At 29.8% G+C, this 17002-nt stretch overlaps 3 long non-coding RNA genes across 3 annotated transcripts; all 3 read left to right on the top strand.

Annotated features, from left to right (window-relative positions):
• Window positions 1-5677: 5677 nt before the first annotated feature.
• On the top strand, window positions 5678-6926 carry LOC110902934. Its single transcript, XR_002571534.2, has 3 exons — window positions 5678-5918; window positions 6027-6178; window positions 6258-6926. It is a non-coding gene; the product is annotated as an uncharacterized LOC110902934 (long non-coding RNA).
• A 3098-nt stretch (window positions 6927-10024) lies between these two features.
• On the top strand, window positions 10025-11282 carry LOC110902935. Its single transcript, XR_002571535.2, has 3 exons — window positions 10025-10265; window positions 10372-10523; window positions 10603-11282. It is a non-coding gene; the product is annotated as an uncharacterized LOC110902935 (long non-coding RNA).
• Window positions 11283-14375: 3093 nt separating this feature from the next.
• On the top strand, window positions 14376-16324 carry LOC110898519. The gene is made up of 4 exons (XR_002569467.2): window positions 14376-14616; window positions 14723-14874; window positions 14954-15151; window positions 16035-16324. It is a non-coding gene; the product is annotated as an uncharacterized LOC110898519 (long non-coding RNA).
• The last annotated feature ends 678 nt before the right edge of the window (window positions 16325-17002 follow it).

Raw genomic sequence — 17002 nt, 5'->3', positions numbered from 1 at the left:
GATCCCTGACCCGGATACCGTGGGCTATGGTATTCGACCCGGATTGTAGTCAAAATAGGTTTGAGAAGTGAGAACTGTTTGGGAGGTGTCTTTCCACTACTGTACTTGTATATGTACTTGCAATATATAGTGAGTGTACTAGCTGCTACTGCATATGAATATATGATATAGATTTTTGAAAAAGATGATGGTCAAATTTCAACAAGGGCCTACCTCACATGGATCTGCTTAGTGTATTAATAATCAAATATGGTTTTCCCCATCCCTCCAACATATTGCATACCATGATTTGCCTACTTGTTTCTGTTATCTTATGTGTATTAAATTATCTAGAGCCTGAAATTGAATAAATGTACCTTTCTGACCTTCTTTTTTACTTAGGTGCCACCCTTTACTTACTTTTAAATTAATTAACTTATCTAACACTCAATTCACATATCAAATATATATTTTTTTTAAATTATTTGTATTTTTAAATTTTTTTATATCTGTTACTAGGAGTTTTCGTATCTTAGTTTGTGTAATTTAATTTTTGCAACTTTTTACCATAAATAAACTCACTTCATACATCTTTAATAAACTTAATGCATGTTTTATACTATCAATTACGTTTAATATTTGACTTTATTATACTAGTGGGTTTTCTCTCGCGCCGGTGAGTTTTCTATGGGTATGATTTACTACCATATAATTTATCTAAAAATCATATAATTTATGATTTATCTCTCAAATCATACTTTTTAAAATTTATCTCTCATTTTAAAAAGCCTCTACATACCATCCATCATTTTTATCTTATTCCAAAACCCTTTATTTATTCTATTTCTTGTTTTTATACAGTCACAACAATTTAATGGATTACAATAGCTTTTTATATATAAGAAAGATAGTGTAGCATCTTTTTATAAGTTAAGGTGGAGTAGATAAATAATAGAAGGGATGAAGTGGCTTTTTAGTAGTTTTTTTTAGGGAAATTGAATTTTAATAATCCCATCTTAGAGATGGTTGGTCATTGATAATCCCACATTTGAATATTATCACTAACAGTCTCACCTTTTAAGTATTTTTCTCTCACTACACATCCATTAAAAACACTTAATGTTAAGTTTTTCCATGAATTACAATCTGATATTTAGGGATTTTTATCAGATCAAGGATACGAGTCGATTGATGTAAAATTTACCTCCAAACAGTGCTCCAAACGATGAAAACCGTGCTTTAATTTGGGTGTTTAAACTTCCAATTAACAAAAATCAAGCCGTTTGGAGCAATGTTTTGAGGTAAGTTTTACATCAGTCGACTTGTATACTCGTTCTGGTCAAAAGCCCTAAAACATTAGTTTGTAATTTGAAAAAAAAACTTAACGTTAAGTTTTTTTAACGGAGACGCGAAGAGAGAGAAATACTTAAAAGGTGTGACTCTCAGTGGTAATATTCAAAGGTGGATTGTCAGTGGCCAACCACTTACAGGTGAGATTACTAAAATCCAATTTCCCATTTTTTAAAGGGAAAATCACGAAAATGGACGTTGACCAGTCAACTTTACCAAAATGAACATCGATCGCGTTTGTGGTAGACGTGATCCCCCATGCAAAGTTTGCATTTGTGACTCAAAGTTTGTGTCTGAGATTGTGTCATGGGTTTTCATACCTACTATTTTTTTTTCTTTTGAACCATGATTTTTAAACAAGTATAACGTTTTCATACGATAGTAATTTTTATAAAACACACACCAAGTTAAAGATAATAAAATCGAGTCTTTGCCGGATGCAAACTTTGAGTCCCCAGACCCAATCAATGTTTATTTTGATAAAGTGGGTGAGTCAAACGCTTAATTTTATGATTTTCCGTGTTCTTTTAAATTTAAAGATGAGGGAGGTGATGGTGATGGTGGATGAGATGTGATGCTCTTACCCAACGTCGCAACTGACCAACTATATCTAGAAATAAATAATTGCAAATAGTAATTTTGTTATTTATAATGTTATCAATATTTCTGTTCAATTCTGAAACAAATCCATGTTACAAATTGATACTCATGTTGTATTGTCTTTTTGCAAGAGTACATCAGCCACGTACTCAACTTGGGGCAGTATTACTATTAATATACAGCCCACGGTTTCGGTTCTCAAAACCTTTTGGAATTGAAGTTTTAGCCTGTATTACAAATGACAAATGTCTGCAGCTACATCTTTATTTTAGTTGTCAATCTTTAAATATGTAGGAACGTGTTTCGGGACCGAAATCGTGATTATCATGATTATGTTCAAAGACGGGAAGATTAGAGATGGATGAAATACTTACTTGTATTGATTTCGTAACATAACATAACAAGCCGGCCCGATTAACAAGCTAACCGAACCATACCAAAGGAGTACACATCTGAGGAGAGACCAAGTGGTGATCTCTCCCTGTGAGGTCTCAAACCTCCTAAAGCTTCAGGTGTTGGAAATGACTTGGGGTTGCTATTTATAGCCACACCCCCTTGTCTTTCAAACAGACACGGTCTAACGAATAACCCTCTCGTTTGACCACTTCAAACAAGCGGGTCTATACACGTTCATTAGACCGTTTCACTAACTATTACAAAATCAACATAAAATAAATCTAATCTATTCGAACAGCATCAGACACAAAATCTGCATCAACAAAATAGACACAAGATTAGTACATATATACACTCCCACACAGTAGTTTGATTGTTCGATAATATCAGGACCTAATGGAACGTGTTGCTGAGACATGACATGATCAAAAGTCACTTGCTTATTACTGAGACATGACACGATCAAAAGTCACATGTTTTCTTTTTTTAACAAAATGAAAATCAATTTCAAATATGTTTGCAAACTATTATTTTATACCTACATTTTGATACATAAGTTTACTTTTAGAAAGATTCATCTATTCTAAAAGTTGAACTTTAACTAGGATGAAAAATAAAAGCAAGTGAGGATGCGAGACAAGCTTTTGATGTTATCACTACAAGAAAACTGATGTCTTTCGACCAAAAAAGTGGTCGGAAAATAAAACAAAAATAAAAATAAAGTAAGTGGTCGGAATATGGTTGATGAAAATACAAAAAAAAAAATAAAACATAAATAAATATATTATATGTATATATGTATAGCTAGTAAGTGGTCTGAATTTTGTTGGATTTTTTTTCACCTGTATTTAACTTCACTGTTGGGAACACCCTTTTCCAACGATTTTCCTACCAAAGCCTTGGTCGTAAAACGCGCTAATTTCTACTAGTGTATCCAAAGACCATACTTCCATAAGCAATTAAGATCATCGGATTTAACTTAACTAATATGAGAATCTGAAATTTATTTTTTACCAAGTACCAACATCTATTCCATGGAAGATGATTTTCTTTAGCTTTCTTGAATGGTCACATGTAGATGACGATGAAGCTGATAGGTGCTCTTCTTTTCGAAGGCCCATTAAACTTTAAACTTTGAGGTAGGTGATCCATCGACATATTGCTTTTTTCCATTTGACTCAAAAAACCCTATTTGGGCCATGACAGAATCCAAGCTCAATTCAAAGAATCAAAAGTTCCTTTCAATAAATCTTCTTTTCTTTTACCTCTTGTTATGATTTCAATCACGATACATGATTTGACTAACTTTTATGCAATATATTTTTAATTTCTCTAAAGAAATATATATGGCAATGATTTCACCCTATCTTCTTGTCAATCGTCAACCCGTCTGTGGCTCAATCGACGACAATGATTGGTGTATGTGTCAAACGAGTTGAAGTTCATAGCTGCTTTCACTTTTGCTTTCTTTTCATTTGCTCAAGTTCAGATATGATGGTTGGAAACTGAGCTTGAGCCAAGCTGATCTCGATCTCTAAAACGATTCGAGCTCGATTTTGAAATAATAATGCTCGGGTAGGTTACACAACTCCGCGTGAATGGTAGGCTGGTAACTGGTCATAAGTGGTAACTATGATCAACAACTTGCACTACTAGAAAACTACATATTTTCTTACAAAAGTTTCCCACAAATTTCCCACAACTCAATTTTTATTACAATTTTTCTACAGTTTTCTCACAAAAAAGAAAAACAAAAAAAACCCAAAACTTTTCTTCAATTTTCCAACAAAATTGTCACACAACTACAGGTTGTAGAAATTTCGTCACAACATTAATTAGCTTTTCGACAAAATTCCGACAAAATACATTAACATTTTGCATTATCTGTACCCACAACAAAATAAATAATTTAAAAAATAAAACTTATAAATTTGTTAGAAACTTGTAGCAAACTGACACCGCTTGCTACAGATTTTCGACAAAAAAAGTTAATTTATTTGTTATTTATCAATTTAAGAAAAATAAATAATTTTTAAAAATAAAATATTAAATTTGTCGAAAATTGGTAGCAAATTGACACTAGTTGCTACGGATTTCCTACAAAAAATAAGTTAATTTATTTGTTATTATTCAATTTAAGAAAAATAGATAATTTTAAAATTATACGTTAAATTTGTCAAAAATTTGTAGCAAACTGACACCACTTGCTACAGATTTTCGACAAAAAAAGTTAATTCATTTGTTATTTATCAATTTAAGTCAAATAAATAATATTTAAAAATAAAATATTAAATTTGTCGAAAATTGGCAGCAAATTGACACTAGTTGCTACGGATTTCCTACAAAAATAAGTTAATTTATTTGCTATTACTCAATTTTATAAAAATAGATAATTTTAAAATAATACATTAAATTTGTCTAAAATTTGTAGCAAACTGACACCACTTGCTACAGATTTTCGACAAAAAAAAGTTAATTAATTTGTTATTCATCAATTTAAGAAAAATAAATAATTATTAAAAATAAAATATTAAATTTGTTGAAAATTGGTAGCAAAATGACACTATTTGCTACGGATTTCCTACAAAAAAATAAGTTAATTTATTTGTTATTATTCAATTTTAGAAAAATAGATAATTTTAAAACAATACGTTAAATTTGTCTCAAATTTGTAGCAAACTGAAACCACTTGCTACAGATTTTCGACAAAAAAAAAAGTTAATTTATTTGTTATTTATCAATTTAAGAAAAAATAAATAATTTTTAAAACTAAAATATTAAATTTGTCGAAAATTGGTAGCAAATTGACACTAGTTGCTACGGATTTCCTACAAAAAATAAGTTAATTTATTTGTTATTATTCAATTTTTGAAAAATAGATAATTATAAAATAATACGTTAAATTAGTCTAAAATTTGTAGCAAACTGACACCACTTGCTACAGATTCTTGACAAAAAAAATTAATTTATTTGTTACTTATCAATTTTAGAAAAATAAATAATTTTTAAAACTAAAATGTTAAATTTGTCGGAAATTTGTAGCAAACTAGCACTAGTTTCTACAGATTTCCTACAAAAAAAAAATATTTTATTTGTTAGTTTATCAAAGTTAGAAAACATATATTTTTTAAGAATAAAATGTTAAATTTGTCAGCAATTTGTAGCAAACTAACACCAGTTGCTACATATTTCCTATAAAAAAATATACTTTTATTTGTTATTTATCAATTATAAAAAACATATAATTTTGAAAATAAAATTTTACTTTTGTCGATAATTTGTAGGAAATTAACAAAAGTTCCTACAGATTCCTACAAACAAAAAGTTATTTTAATAAAACATATATTTTTATAAAGATAATTATGCTCGTGGTGGTGGTAGTGATGGTGGTTGTGGTCTTTGTGGTGGAAAGATAAAGCAAGTTGCATAAGGGAAACACATTGATAGTGACATTGTTATCGATCTTGATCTTAGTGGAAAGATAAAGCTACGGATGCAAGGCGTAAAGTACCGGATAAAGGATACAATTTTGATATCCTATGTGAATTTCTACCTGATGGGATGCCCCTTGAGAAATGGAAACGAACGTGGCTGTAAGGAATTGAATAATATGTTTTTAATTTTTATTTCCTATATATATATATTTTAGTAAATATCTTTACATTCAACACTTACAATTTACATTACTCCTTTTTATGTAGGACAAACAAGCGGGTAAAACAATTGGATACAAGAAAGTATTCCTACAGACCCACGCCACTAAGAAGTGAAAAAAGTGTTACAAGATCAGGAGATGAGCGAAAATGATTTTGATTCATTAGAGTTTGTTACCAACCATGCAAAATGTTCATATGTAAGCTCTCTTTTATCATTTATTTATAGTTATTGTATCACTTTTACCGGTTGAAAACATTAATTTGATAAAATTATAGGCCGTGTACACGTTACAAGTAAAAAAGTTGTATGGGGACAAGGATTGCGATGATTTAGCCGTGTAGTAGAGTCTGCTTCTTGAGTGTAAGGGTCGTAAGATGTTCGGCATAGGATCTTCTGCTCCTGTTTTTGTGGTGATTAGAAAACCATCTTCCAGAACTTGCGGTCATACGATGATGCCTCGACAGTCGCATGAGGTATCATTATTGTTCTTGTTATTTTAGATATGGTCAACATTTTTAGGACATACCTGTTAGTGAAGGTAATAGTTTACGCCTAATTGTTGAGAGACTATTGATTTTGAGGGAATATTTTTGCCCCTAATTGTTAAGTTAATAGTTTATGCCTAATTGTTAAGTATCTTGTACGCTACATTGAGAACACACTTAGAGAACATGTTATGGACCTAGATTTTGTTTTTAATTGATTGAGTACAATGTATTGAAGGTAGATTGTTGTTTCATATATGGTGGTGGTTTTGAGGTTTGTGTTAGGTTTTAAATAGGAAGTATGAGTTTGCTGATATGGGTTTGTTGTTTGCTGATATTGGCGTGTCGGGTTGGGTCACGTGTCAAGATGGGTTCGGGTCAAAATGGGTTGGGTCGCGTGACAAGATGGGTTCGGGTTAAAATTTATTTTCTATATATACATACACATAGACATCTATATACACATACATACGTGAATTAGGAAATAAAATGTAAGTATGCAGCATCAGACACAAAATCTGCATCAACAAAATAGACACAAGATTAGTACATATATACACTCCCACACAGTAGTTTGATTGTTCGATAATATCAGGACCTAATGGAACGTGTTGCTGAGACATGACATGATCAAAAGTCACTTGCTTATTACTGAGACATGACACGATCAAAAGTCACATGTTTTCTTTTTTTAACAAAATGAAAATCAATTTCAAATATGTTTGCAAACTATTATTTTATACCTACATTTTGATACATAAGTTTACTTTTAGAAAGATTCATCTATTCTAAAAGTTGAACTTTAACTAGGATGAAAAATAAAAGCAAGTGAGGATGCGAGACAAGCTTTTGATGTTATCACTACAAGAAAACTGATGTCTTTCGACCAAAAAAGTGGTCGGAAAATAAAACAAAAATAAAAATAAAGTAAGTGGTCGGAATATGGTTGATGAAAATACAAAAAAAAAATAAAACATAAATAAATATATTATATGTATATATGTATAGCTAGTAAGTGGTCTGAATTTTGTTGGATTTTTTTTCACCTGTATTTAACTTCACTGTTGGGAACACCCTTTTCCAACGATTTTCCTACCAAAGCCTTGGTCGTAAAACGCGCTAATTTCTACTAGTGTATCCAAAGACCATACTTCCATAAGCAATTAAGATCATCGGATTTAACTTAACTAATATGAGAATCTGAAATTTATTTTTTACCAAGTACCAACATCTATTCCATGGAAGATGATTTTCTTTAGCTTTCTTGAATGGTCACATGTAGATGACGATGAAGCTGATAGGTGCTCTTCTTTTCGAAGGCCCATTAAACTTTAAACTTTGAGGTAGGTGATCCATCGACATATTGCTTTTTTCCATTTGACTCAAAAAACCCTATTTGGGCCATGACAGAATCCAAGCTCAATTCAAAGAATCAAAAGTTCCTTTCAATAAATCTTCTTTTCTTTTACCTCTTGTTATGATTTCAATCACGATACATGATTTGACTAACTTTTATGCAATATATTTTTAATTTCTCTAAAGAAATATATATGGCAATGATTTCACCCTATCTTCTTGTCAATCGTCAACCCGTCTGTGGCTCAATCGACGACAATGATTGGTGTATGTGTCAAACGAGTTGAAGTTCATAGCTGCTTTCACTTTTGCTTTCTTTTCATTTGCTCAAGTTCAGATATGATGGTTGGAAACTGAGCTTGAGCCAAGCTGATCTCGATCTCTAAAACGATTCGAGCTCGATTTTGAAATAATAATGCTCGGGTAGGTTACACAACTCCGCGTGAATGGTAGGCTGGTAACTGGTCATAAGTGGTAACTATGATCAACAACTTGCACTACTAGAAAACTACATATTTTCTTACAAAAGTTTCCCACAAATTTCCCACAACTCAATTTTTATTACAATTTTTCTACAGTTTTCTCACAAAAAAGAAAAACAAAAAAAACCCAAAACTTTTCTTCAATTTTCCAACAAAATTGTCACACAACTACAGGTTGTAGAAATTTCGTCACAACATTAATTAGCTTTTCGACAAAATTCCGACAAAATACATTAACATTTTGCATTATCTGTACCCACAACAAAATAAATAATTTAAAAAATAAAACTTATAAATTTGTTAGAAACTTGTAGCAAACTGACACCGCTTGCTACAGATTTTCGACAAAAAAAGTTAATTTATTTGTTATTTATCAATTTAAGAAAAATAAATAATTTTTAAAAATAAAATATTAAATTTGTCGAAAATTGGTAGCAAATTGACACTAGTTGCTACGGATTTCCTACAAAAAATAAGTTAATTTATTTGTTATTATTCAATTTAAGAAAAATAGATAATTTTAAAATTATACGTTAAATTTGTCAAAAATTTGTAGCAAACTGACACCACTTGCTACAGATTTTCGACAAAAAAAGTTAATTCATTTGTTATTTATCAATTTAAGTCAAATAAATAATATTTAAAAATAAAATATTAAATTTGTCGAAAATTGGCAGCAAATTGACACTAGTTGCTACGGATTTCCTACAAAAATAAGTTAATTTATTTGCTATTACTCAATTTTATAAAAATAGATAATTTTAAAATAATACATTAAATTTGTCTAAAATTTGTAGCAAACTGACACCACTTGCTACAGATTTTCGACAAAAAAAAGTTAATTAATTTGTTATTCATCAATTTAAGAAAAATAAATAATTATTAAAAATAAAATATTAAATTTGTCGAAAATTGGTAGCAAAATGACACTATTTGCTACGGATTTCCTACAAAAAAATAAGTTAATTTATTTGTTATTATTCCATTTTAGAAAAATAGATAATTTTAAAACAATACGTTAAATTTGTCTCAAATTTGTAGCAAACTGAAACCACTTGCTACAGATTTTCGACAAAAAAAAAAGTTAATTTATTTGTTATTTATCAATTTAAGAAAAAATAAATAATTTTTAAAACTAAAATATTAAATTTGTCGAAAATTGGTAGCAAATTGACACTAGTTGCTACGGATTTCCTACAAAAAATAAGTTAATTTATTTGTTATTATTCAATTTTTGAAAAATAGATAATTATAAAATAATACGTTAAATTAGTCTAAAATTTGTAGCAAACTGACACCACTTGCTACAGATTCTTGACAAAAAAAATTAATTTATTTGTTACTTATCAATTTTAGAAAAATAAATAATTTTTAAAACTAAAATGTTAAATTTGTCGGAAATTTGTAGCAAACTAGCACTAGTTTCTACAGATTTCCTACAAAAAAAAAATATTTTATTTGTTAGTTTATCAAAGTTAGAAAACATATATTTTTTAAGAATAAAATGTTAAATTTGTCAGCAATTTGTAGCAAACTAACACCAGTTGCTACATATTTCCTATAAAAAAATATACTTTTATTTGTTATTTATCAATTATAAAAAAACATATAATTTTGAAAATAAAATTTTACTTTTGTCGATAATTTGTAGGAAATTAACAAAAGTTCCTACAGATTCCTACAAACAAAAAGTTATTTTAATAAAACATATATTTTTATAAAGATAATTATGCTCGTGGTGGTGGTAGTGATGGTGGTTGTGGTCTTTGTGGTGGAAAGATAAAGCAAGTTGCATAAGGGAAACACATTGATAGTGACATTGTTATCGATCTTGATCTTAGTGGAAAGATAAAGCTACGGATGCAAGGCGTAAAGTACCGGATAAAGGATACAATTTTGATATCCTATGTGAATTTCTACCTGATGGGATGCCCCTTGAGAAATGGAAACGAACGTGGCTGTAAGGAATTGAATAATATGTTTTTAATTTTTATTTCCTATATATATATTTTAGTAAATATCTTTACATTCAACACTTACAATTTACATTACTCCTTTTTATGTAGGACAAACAAGCGGGTAAAACAATTGGATACAAGAAAGTATTCCTACAGACCCACGCCACTAAGAAGTGAAAAAAGTGTTACAAGATCAGGAGATGAGCGAAAATGATTTTGATTCATTAGAGTTTGTTACCAACCATGCAAAATGTTCATATGTAAGCTCTCTTTTATCATTTATTTATAGTTATTGTATCACTTTTACCGGTTGAAAACATTAATTTGATAAAATTATAGGCCGTGTACACGTTACAAGTAAAAAAGTTGTATGGGGACAAGGATTTCGATGATTTAGCCGTGTAGTAGAGTCTGCTTCTTGAGTGTAAGGGTCGTAAGATGTTCGGCATAGGATCTTCTGCTCCTGTTTTTGTGGTGATTAGAAAACCATCTTCCAGAACTTGCGGTCATACGATGATGCCTCGACAGTCGCATGAGGTATCATTATTGTTCTTGTTATTTTAGATATGGTCAACATTTTTAGGACATACCTGTTAGTGAAGGTAATAGTTTACGCCTAATTGTTGAGAGACTATTGATTTTGAGGGAATATTTTTGCCCCTAATTGTTAAGTTAATAGTTTATGCCTAATTGTTAAGTATCTTGTACGCTACATTGAGAACACACTTAGAGAACATGTTATGGACCTAGATTTTGTTTTTAATTGATTGAGTACAATGTATTGAAGGTAGATTGTTGTTTCATATATGGTGGTGGTTTTGAGGTTTGTGTTAGGTTTTAAATAGGAAGTATGAGTTTGCTGATATGGGTTTGTTGTTTGCTGATATTGGCGTGTCGGGTTGGGTCACGTGTCAAGATGGGTTCGGGTCAAAATGGGTTGGGTCGCGTGACAAGATGGGTTCGGGTTAAAATTTATTTTCTATATATACATACACATAGACATCTATATACACATACATACGTGAATTAGGAAATAAAATGTAAGTATGCAGCATCAGACACAAAATCTGCATCAACAAAATAGACACAAGATTAGTACATATATACACTCCCACACAGTAGTTTGATTGTTCGATAATATCAGGACCTAATGGAACGTGTTGCTGAGACATGACATGATCAAAAGTCACTTGCTTATTACTGAGACATGACACGATCAAAAGTCACATGTTTTCTTTTTTTAACAAAATGAAAATCAATTTCAAATATGTTTGCAAACTATTATTTTATACCTACATTTTGATACATAAGTTTACTTTTAGAAAGATTCATCTATTCTAAAAGTTGAACTTTAACTAGGATGAAAAATAAAAGCAAGTGAGGATGCGAGACAAGCTTTTGATGTTATCACTACAAGAAAACTGATGTCTTTCGACCAAAAAAGTGGTCGGAAAATAAAACAAAAATAAAAATAAAGTAAGTGGTCGGAATATGGTTGATGAAAATACAAAAAAAAAAAAAAATAAAACATAAATAAATATATTATATGTATATATGTATAGCTAGTAAGTGGTCTGAATTTTGTTGGATTTTTTTTCACCTGTATTTAACTTCACTGTTGGGAACACCCTTTTCCAACGATTTTCCTACCAAAGCCTTGGTCGTAAAACGCGCTAATTTCTACTAGTGTATCCAAAGACCATACTTCCATAAGCAATTAAGATCATCGGATTTAACTTAACTAATATGAGAATCTGAAATTTATTTTTTACCAAGTACCAACATCTATTCCATGGAAGATGATTTTCTTTAGCTTTCTTGAATGGTCACATGTAGATGACGATGAAGCTGATAGGTGCTCTTCTTTTCGAAGGCCCATTAAACTTTAAACTTTGAGGTAGGTGATCCATCGACATATTGCTTTTTTCCATTTGACTCAAAAAACCCTATTTGGGCCATGACAGAATCCAAGCTCAATTCAAAGAATCAAAAGTTCCTTTCAATAAATCTTCTTTTCTTTTACCTCTTGTTATGATTTCAATCACGATACATGATTTGACTAACTTTTATGCAATATATTTTTAATTTCTCTAAAGAAATATATATGGCAATGATTTCACCCTATCTTCTTGTCAATCGTCAACCCGTCTGTGGCTCAATCGACGACAATGATTGGTGTATGTGTCAAACGAGTTGAAGTTCATAGCTGCTTTCACTTTTGCTTTCTTTTCATTTGCTCAAGTTCAGATATGATGGTTGGAAACTGAGCTTGAGCCAAGCTGATCTCGATCTCTAAAACGATTCGAGCTCGATTTTGAAATAATAATGCTCGGGTAGGTTACACAACTCCGCGTGAATGGTAGGCTGGTAACTGGTCATAAGTGGTAACTATGATCAACAACTTGCACTACTAGAAAACTACATATTTTCTTACAAAAGTTTCCCACAAATTTCCCACAACTCAATTTTTATTACAATTTTTCTACAGTTTTCTCACAAAAAAGAAAAACAAAAAAAACCCAAAACTTTTCTTCAATTTTCCAACAAAATTGTCACACAACTACAGGTTGTAGAAATTTCGTCACAACATTAATTAGCTTTTCGACAAAATTCCAACAAAATACATTAACATTTTGCATTATCTGTACCCACAACAAAATAAATAATTTAAAAAATAAAACTTATAAATTTGTTAGAAACTTGTAGCAAAATGACACCGCTTGCTACAGATTTTCGACAAAAAAAAGTTAATTTATTTGTTATTTATCAATTTAAGAAAAATAAATAATTTTTAAAAATAAAATATTAAATTTGTCGAAAATTGGTAGCAAATTGACACTAGTTGCTACGGATTTCCTACAAAAAATAAGTTAATTTATTTGTTATTATTCAATTTAAGAAAAATAGATAATTTTAAAATTATACGTTAAATTTGTCAAAAATTTGTAGCAAACTGACACCACTTGCTACAGATTTTCGACAAAAAAAGTTAATTCATTTGTTATTTATCAATTTAAGTCAAATAAATAATATTTAAAAATAAAATATTAAATTTGTCGAAAATTGGCAGCAAATTGACACTAGTTGCTACGGATTTCCTACAAAAATAAGTTAATTTATTTGCTATTACTCAATTTTATAAAAATAGATAATTTTAAAATAATACATTAAATTTGTCTAAAATTTGTAGCAAACTGACACCACTTGCTACAGATTTTCGACAAAAAAAAGTTAATTAATTTGTTATTCATCAATTTAAGAAAAATAAATAATTATTAAAAATAAAATATTAAATTTGTCGAAAATTGGTAGCAAAATGACACTATTTGCTACGGATTTCCTACAAAAAAATAAGTTAATTTATTTGTTATTATTCAATTTTAGAAAAATAGATAATTTTAAAACAATACGTTAAATTTGTCTCAAATTTGTAGCAAACTGAAACCACTTGCTACAGATTTTCGACAAAAAAAAAAGTTAATTTATTTGTTATTTATCAATTTAAGAAAAAATAAATAATTTTTAAAACTAAAATATTAAATTTGTCGAAAATTGGTAGCAAATTGACACTAGTTGCTACGGATTTCCTACAAAAAATAAGTTAATTTATTTGTTATTATTCAATTTTTGAAAAATAGATAATTATAAAATAATACGTTAAATTAGTCTAAAATTTGTAGCAAACTGACACCACTTGCTACAGATTCTTGACAAAAAAAATTAATTTATTTGTTACTTATCAATTTTAGAAAAATAAATAATTTTTAAAACTAAAATGTTAAATTTGTCGGAAATTTGTAGCAAACTAGCACTAGTTTCTACAGATTTCCTACAAAAAAAAAATATTTTATTTGTTAGTTTATCAAAGTTAGAAAACATATATTTTTTAAGAATAAAATGTTAAATTTGTCAGCAATTTGTAGCAAACTAACACCAGTTGCTACATATTTCCTATAAAAAAATATACTTTTATTTGTTATTTATCAATTATAAAAAAACATATAATTTTGAAAATAAAATTTTACTTTTGTCGATAATTTGTAGGAAATTAACAAAAGTTCCTACAGATTCCTACAAACAAAAAGTTATTTTAATAAAACATATATTTTTATAAAGATAATTATGCTCGTGGTGGTGGTAGTGATGGTGGTTGTGGTCTTTGTGGTGGAAAGATAAAGCAAGTTGCATAAGGGAAACACATTGATAGTGACATTGTTATCGATCTTGATCTTAGTGGAAAGATAAAGCTACGGATGCAAGGCGTAAAGTACCGGATAAAGGATACAATTTTGATATCCTATGTGAATTTCTACCTGATGGGATGCCCCTTGAGAAATGGAAACGAACGTGGCTGTAAGGAATTGAATAATATGTTTTTAATTTTTATTTCCTATATATATATTTTAGTAAATATCTTTACATTCAACACTTACAATTTACATTACTCCTTTTTATGTAGGACAAACAAGCGGGTAAAACAATTGGATACAAGAAAGTATTCCTACAGACCCACGCCACTAAGAAGTGAAAAAAGTGTTACAAGATCAGGAGATGAGCGAAAATGATTTTGATTCATTAGAGTTTGTTACCAACCATGCAAAATGTTCATATGTAAGCTCTCTTTTATCATTTATTTATAGTTATTGTATCACTTTTACCGGTTGAAAACATTAATTTGATAAAATTATAGGCCGTGTACACGTTACAAGTAAAAAAGTTGTATGGGGACAAGGATTTCGATGATTTAGCCGTGTAGTAGAGTCTGCTTCTTGAGTGTAAGGGTCGTAAGATGTTCGGCATAGGATCTTCTGCTCCTGTTTTTGTGGTGATTAGAAAACCATCTTCCAGAACTTGCGGTCATACGATGATGCCTCGACAGTCGCATGAGGTATCATTATTGTTCTTGTTATTTTAGATATGGTCAACATTTTTAGGACATACCTGTTAGTGAAGGTAATAGTTTACGCCTAATTGTTGAGAGACTATTGATTTTGAGGGAATATTTTTGCCCCTAATTGTTAAGTTAATAGTTTATGCCTAATTGTTAAGTATCTTGTACGCTACATTGAGAACACACTTAGAGAACATGTTATGGACCTAGATTTTGTTTTTAATTGATTGAGTACAATGTATTGAAGGTAGATTGTTGTTTCATATATGGTGGTGGTTTTGAGGTTTGTGTTAGGTTTTAAATAGGAAGTATGAGTTTGCTGATATGGGTTTGTTGTTTGCTGATATTGGCGTGTCGGGTTGGGTCACGTGTCAAGATGGGTTCGGGTCAAAATGGGTTGGGTCGCGTGACAAGATGGGTTCGGGTTAAAATTTATTTTCTATATATACATACACATAGACATCTATATACACATACATACGTGAATTAGGAAATAAAATGTAAGTATGCAACAAAGTGACACGACTCGTTGGTACATTTTACATTATGAATGCGTGAAATTTCACATGGCCTTAACGATTTTCTCTTATTCTTGGATGACAAAACTAGCGGGTTGGGTTGCGAGTCAAAATGGGTGATATTGGTGCGGGTCGAAACTGTTGGTCTTTATGAGATTAGCGGGTTGGGTATGGCCATCTTGAAATAGAACAGATGTAAATAAGTAGGAAATAGAGTTATTCACTAGATGATAATAGGTTTGATCTAAGACATTTAACATTAATACGATATTTGAATATCGTATTATTGTTAAATGATATGTGAATTTTGACACTATGTTTTGTTAATACGTATTAATTATATCTTGTTGTACAACTTTTAGCTTCAAAAAGTTGAAGCGGAATTAGAAAGAGAGCGAGAGGCCCGACAAAACATAGAATCCCGTTTTGAACAATTTCAACAAGAGCGCGAAAAAGAGCGGGCCGACCAAGCGGCATGGCAAAAAACTATGGAAGACAAGCTGAAAAACATCGGAAATAAGTAAAAACTCTGGTCTTGTTAAGTATTGGATTATTAAAGGTCGGATTAGTGCTTTTAATTAGGATTTTTTGTGCGTTTTGGAATGTTTTAAAATTTTCGGAATGTTTGGAATGCGTGGGAATGTTGTTTTAATATTTTTGGAATGTTTTAGAATTTTGCTGCAATTATTTTTAGAATATAATATTAATTTTGCTGCTTTTTTTCATAAAATTCGGTTTTATTTAATTTCTTTAATTTGTTACAGTTTGTCACAAATCTGTAGCAAATAGCTGCAGGATATTTTTTTTGAATTGTAGGTAATTTGTGGCAACCATCTTTTTCGGTTTGTAGGAATTTTGTTAGAACCTTTATTTTTTGTTTTTTTGGTTCGTAGGAATTTTGTCGCAACCTTTAAATTTTGTTTTTTTTTTGTTTGTAGGAATTTTGTTACAAAACTAAAAAAAACCATCTTTGAGTTGTAGGAAATTTGTAGCAACATTAAAAAATATATTTTTTATTTGTAGGAAATTTGTAGCAAACCGTTAAGAGAAAGTTTTATAATTTTGTAGGAATTTTGTCGCCAAATAAAAATAATTATTCGTAATTATGGATAATTTTCTCATTAGTGTTATTAATTTTAAAAGTAAAATATCATAAAATAAAATACAAAAATAGGCATAATTGTGGAAGAATTGTAGGAAAAACATAAAAAACTGGTTTGTAGGTATTTTGTGGCAACGTTTGTAACGATAGATTTTTGTCGAAAATTTGTGTGAAATTTTGTCATAATTTTGTAGCTAACCTTATTTTCGACAAGCTTATTTTGCACGA

This window comes from Helianthus annuus, chromosome 17, assembly GCF_002127325.2.
Source record: "Helianthus annuus cultivar XRQ/B chromosome 17, HanXRQr2.0-SUNRISE, whole genome shotgun sequence".
NCBI classification, from domain to species: domain Eukaryota; kingdom Viridiplantae; phylum Streptophyta; class Magnoliopsida; order Asterales; family Asteraceae; genus Helianthus; species Helianthus annuus.
This window is presented reverse-complemented; position numbering and strand designations above follow the sequence as displayed.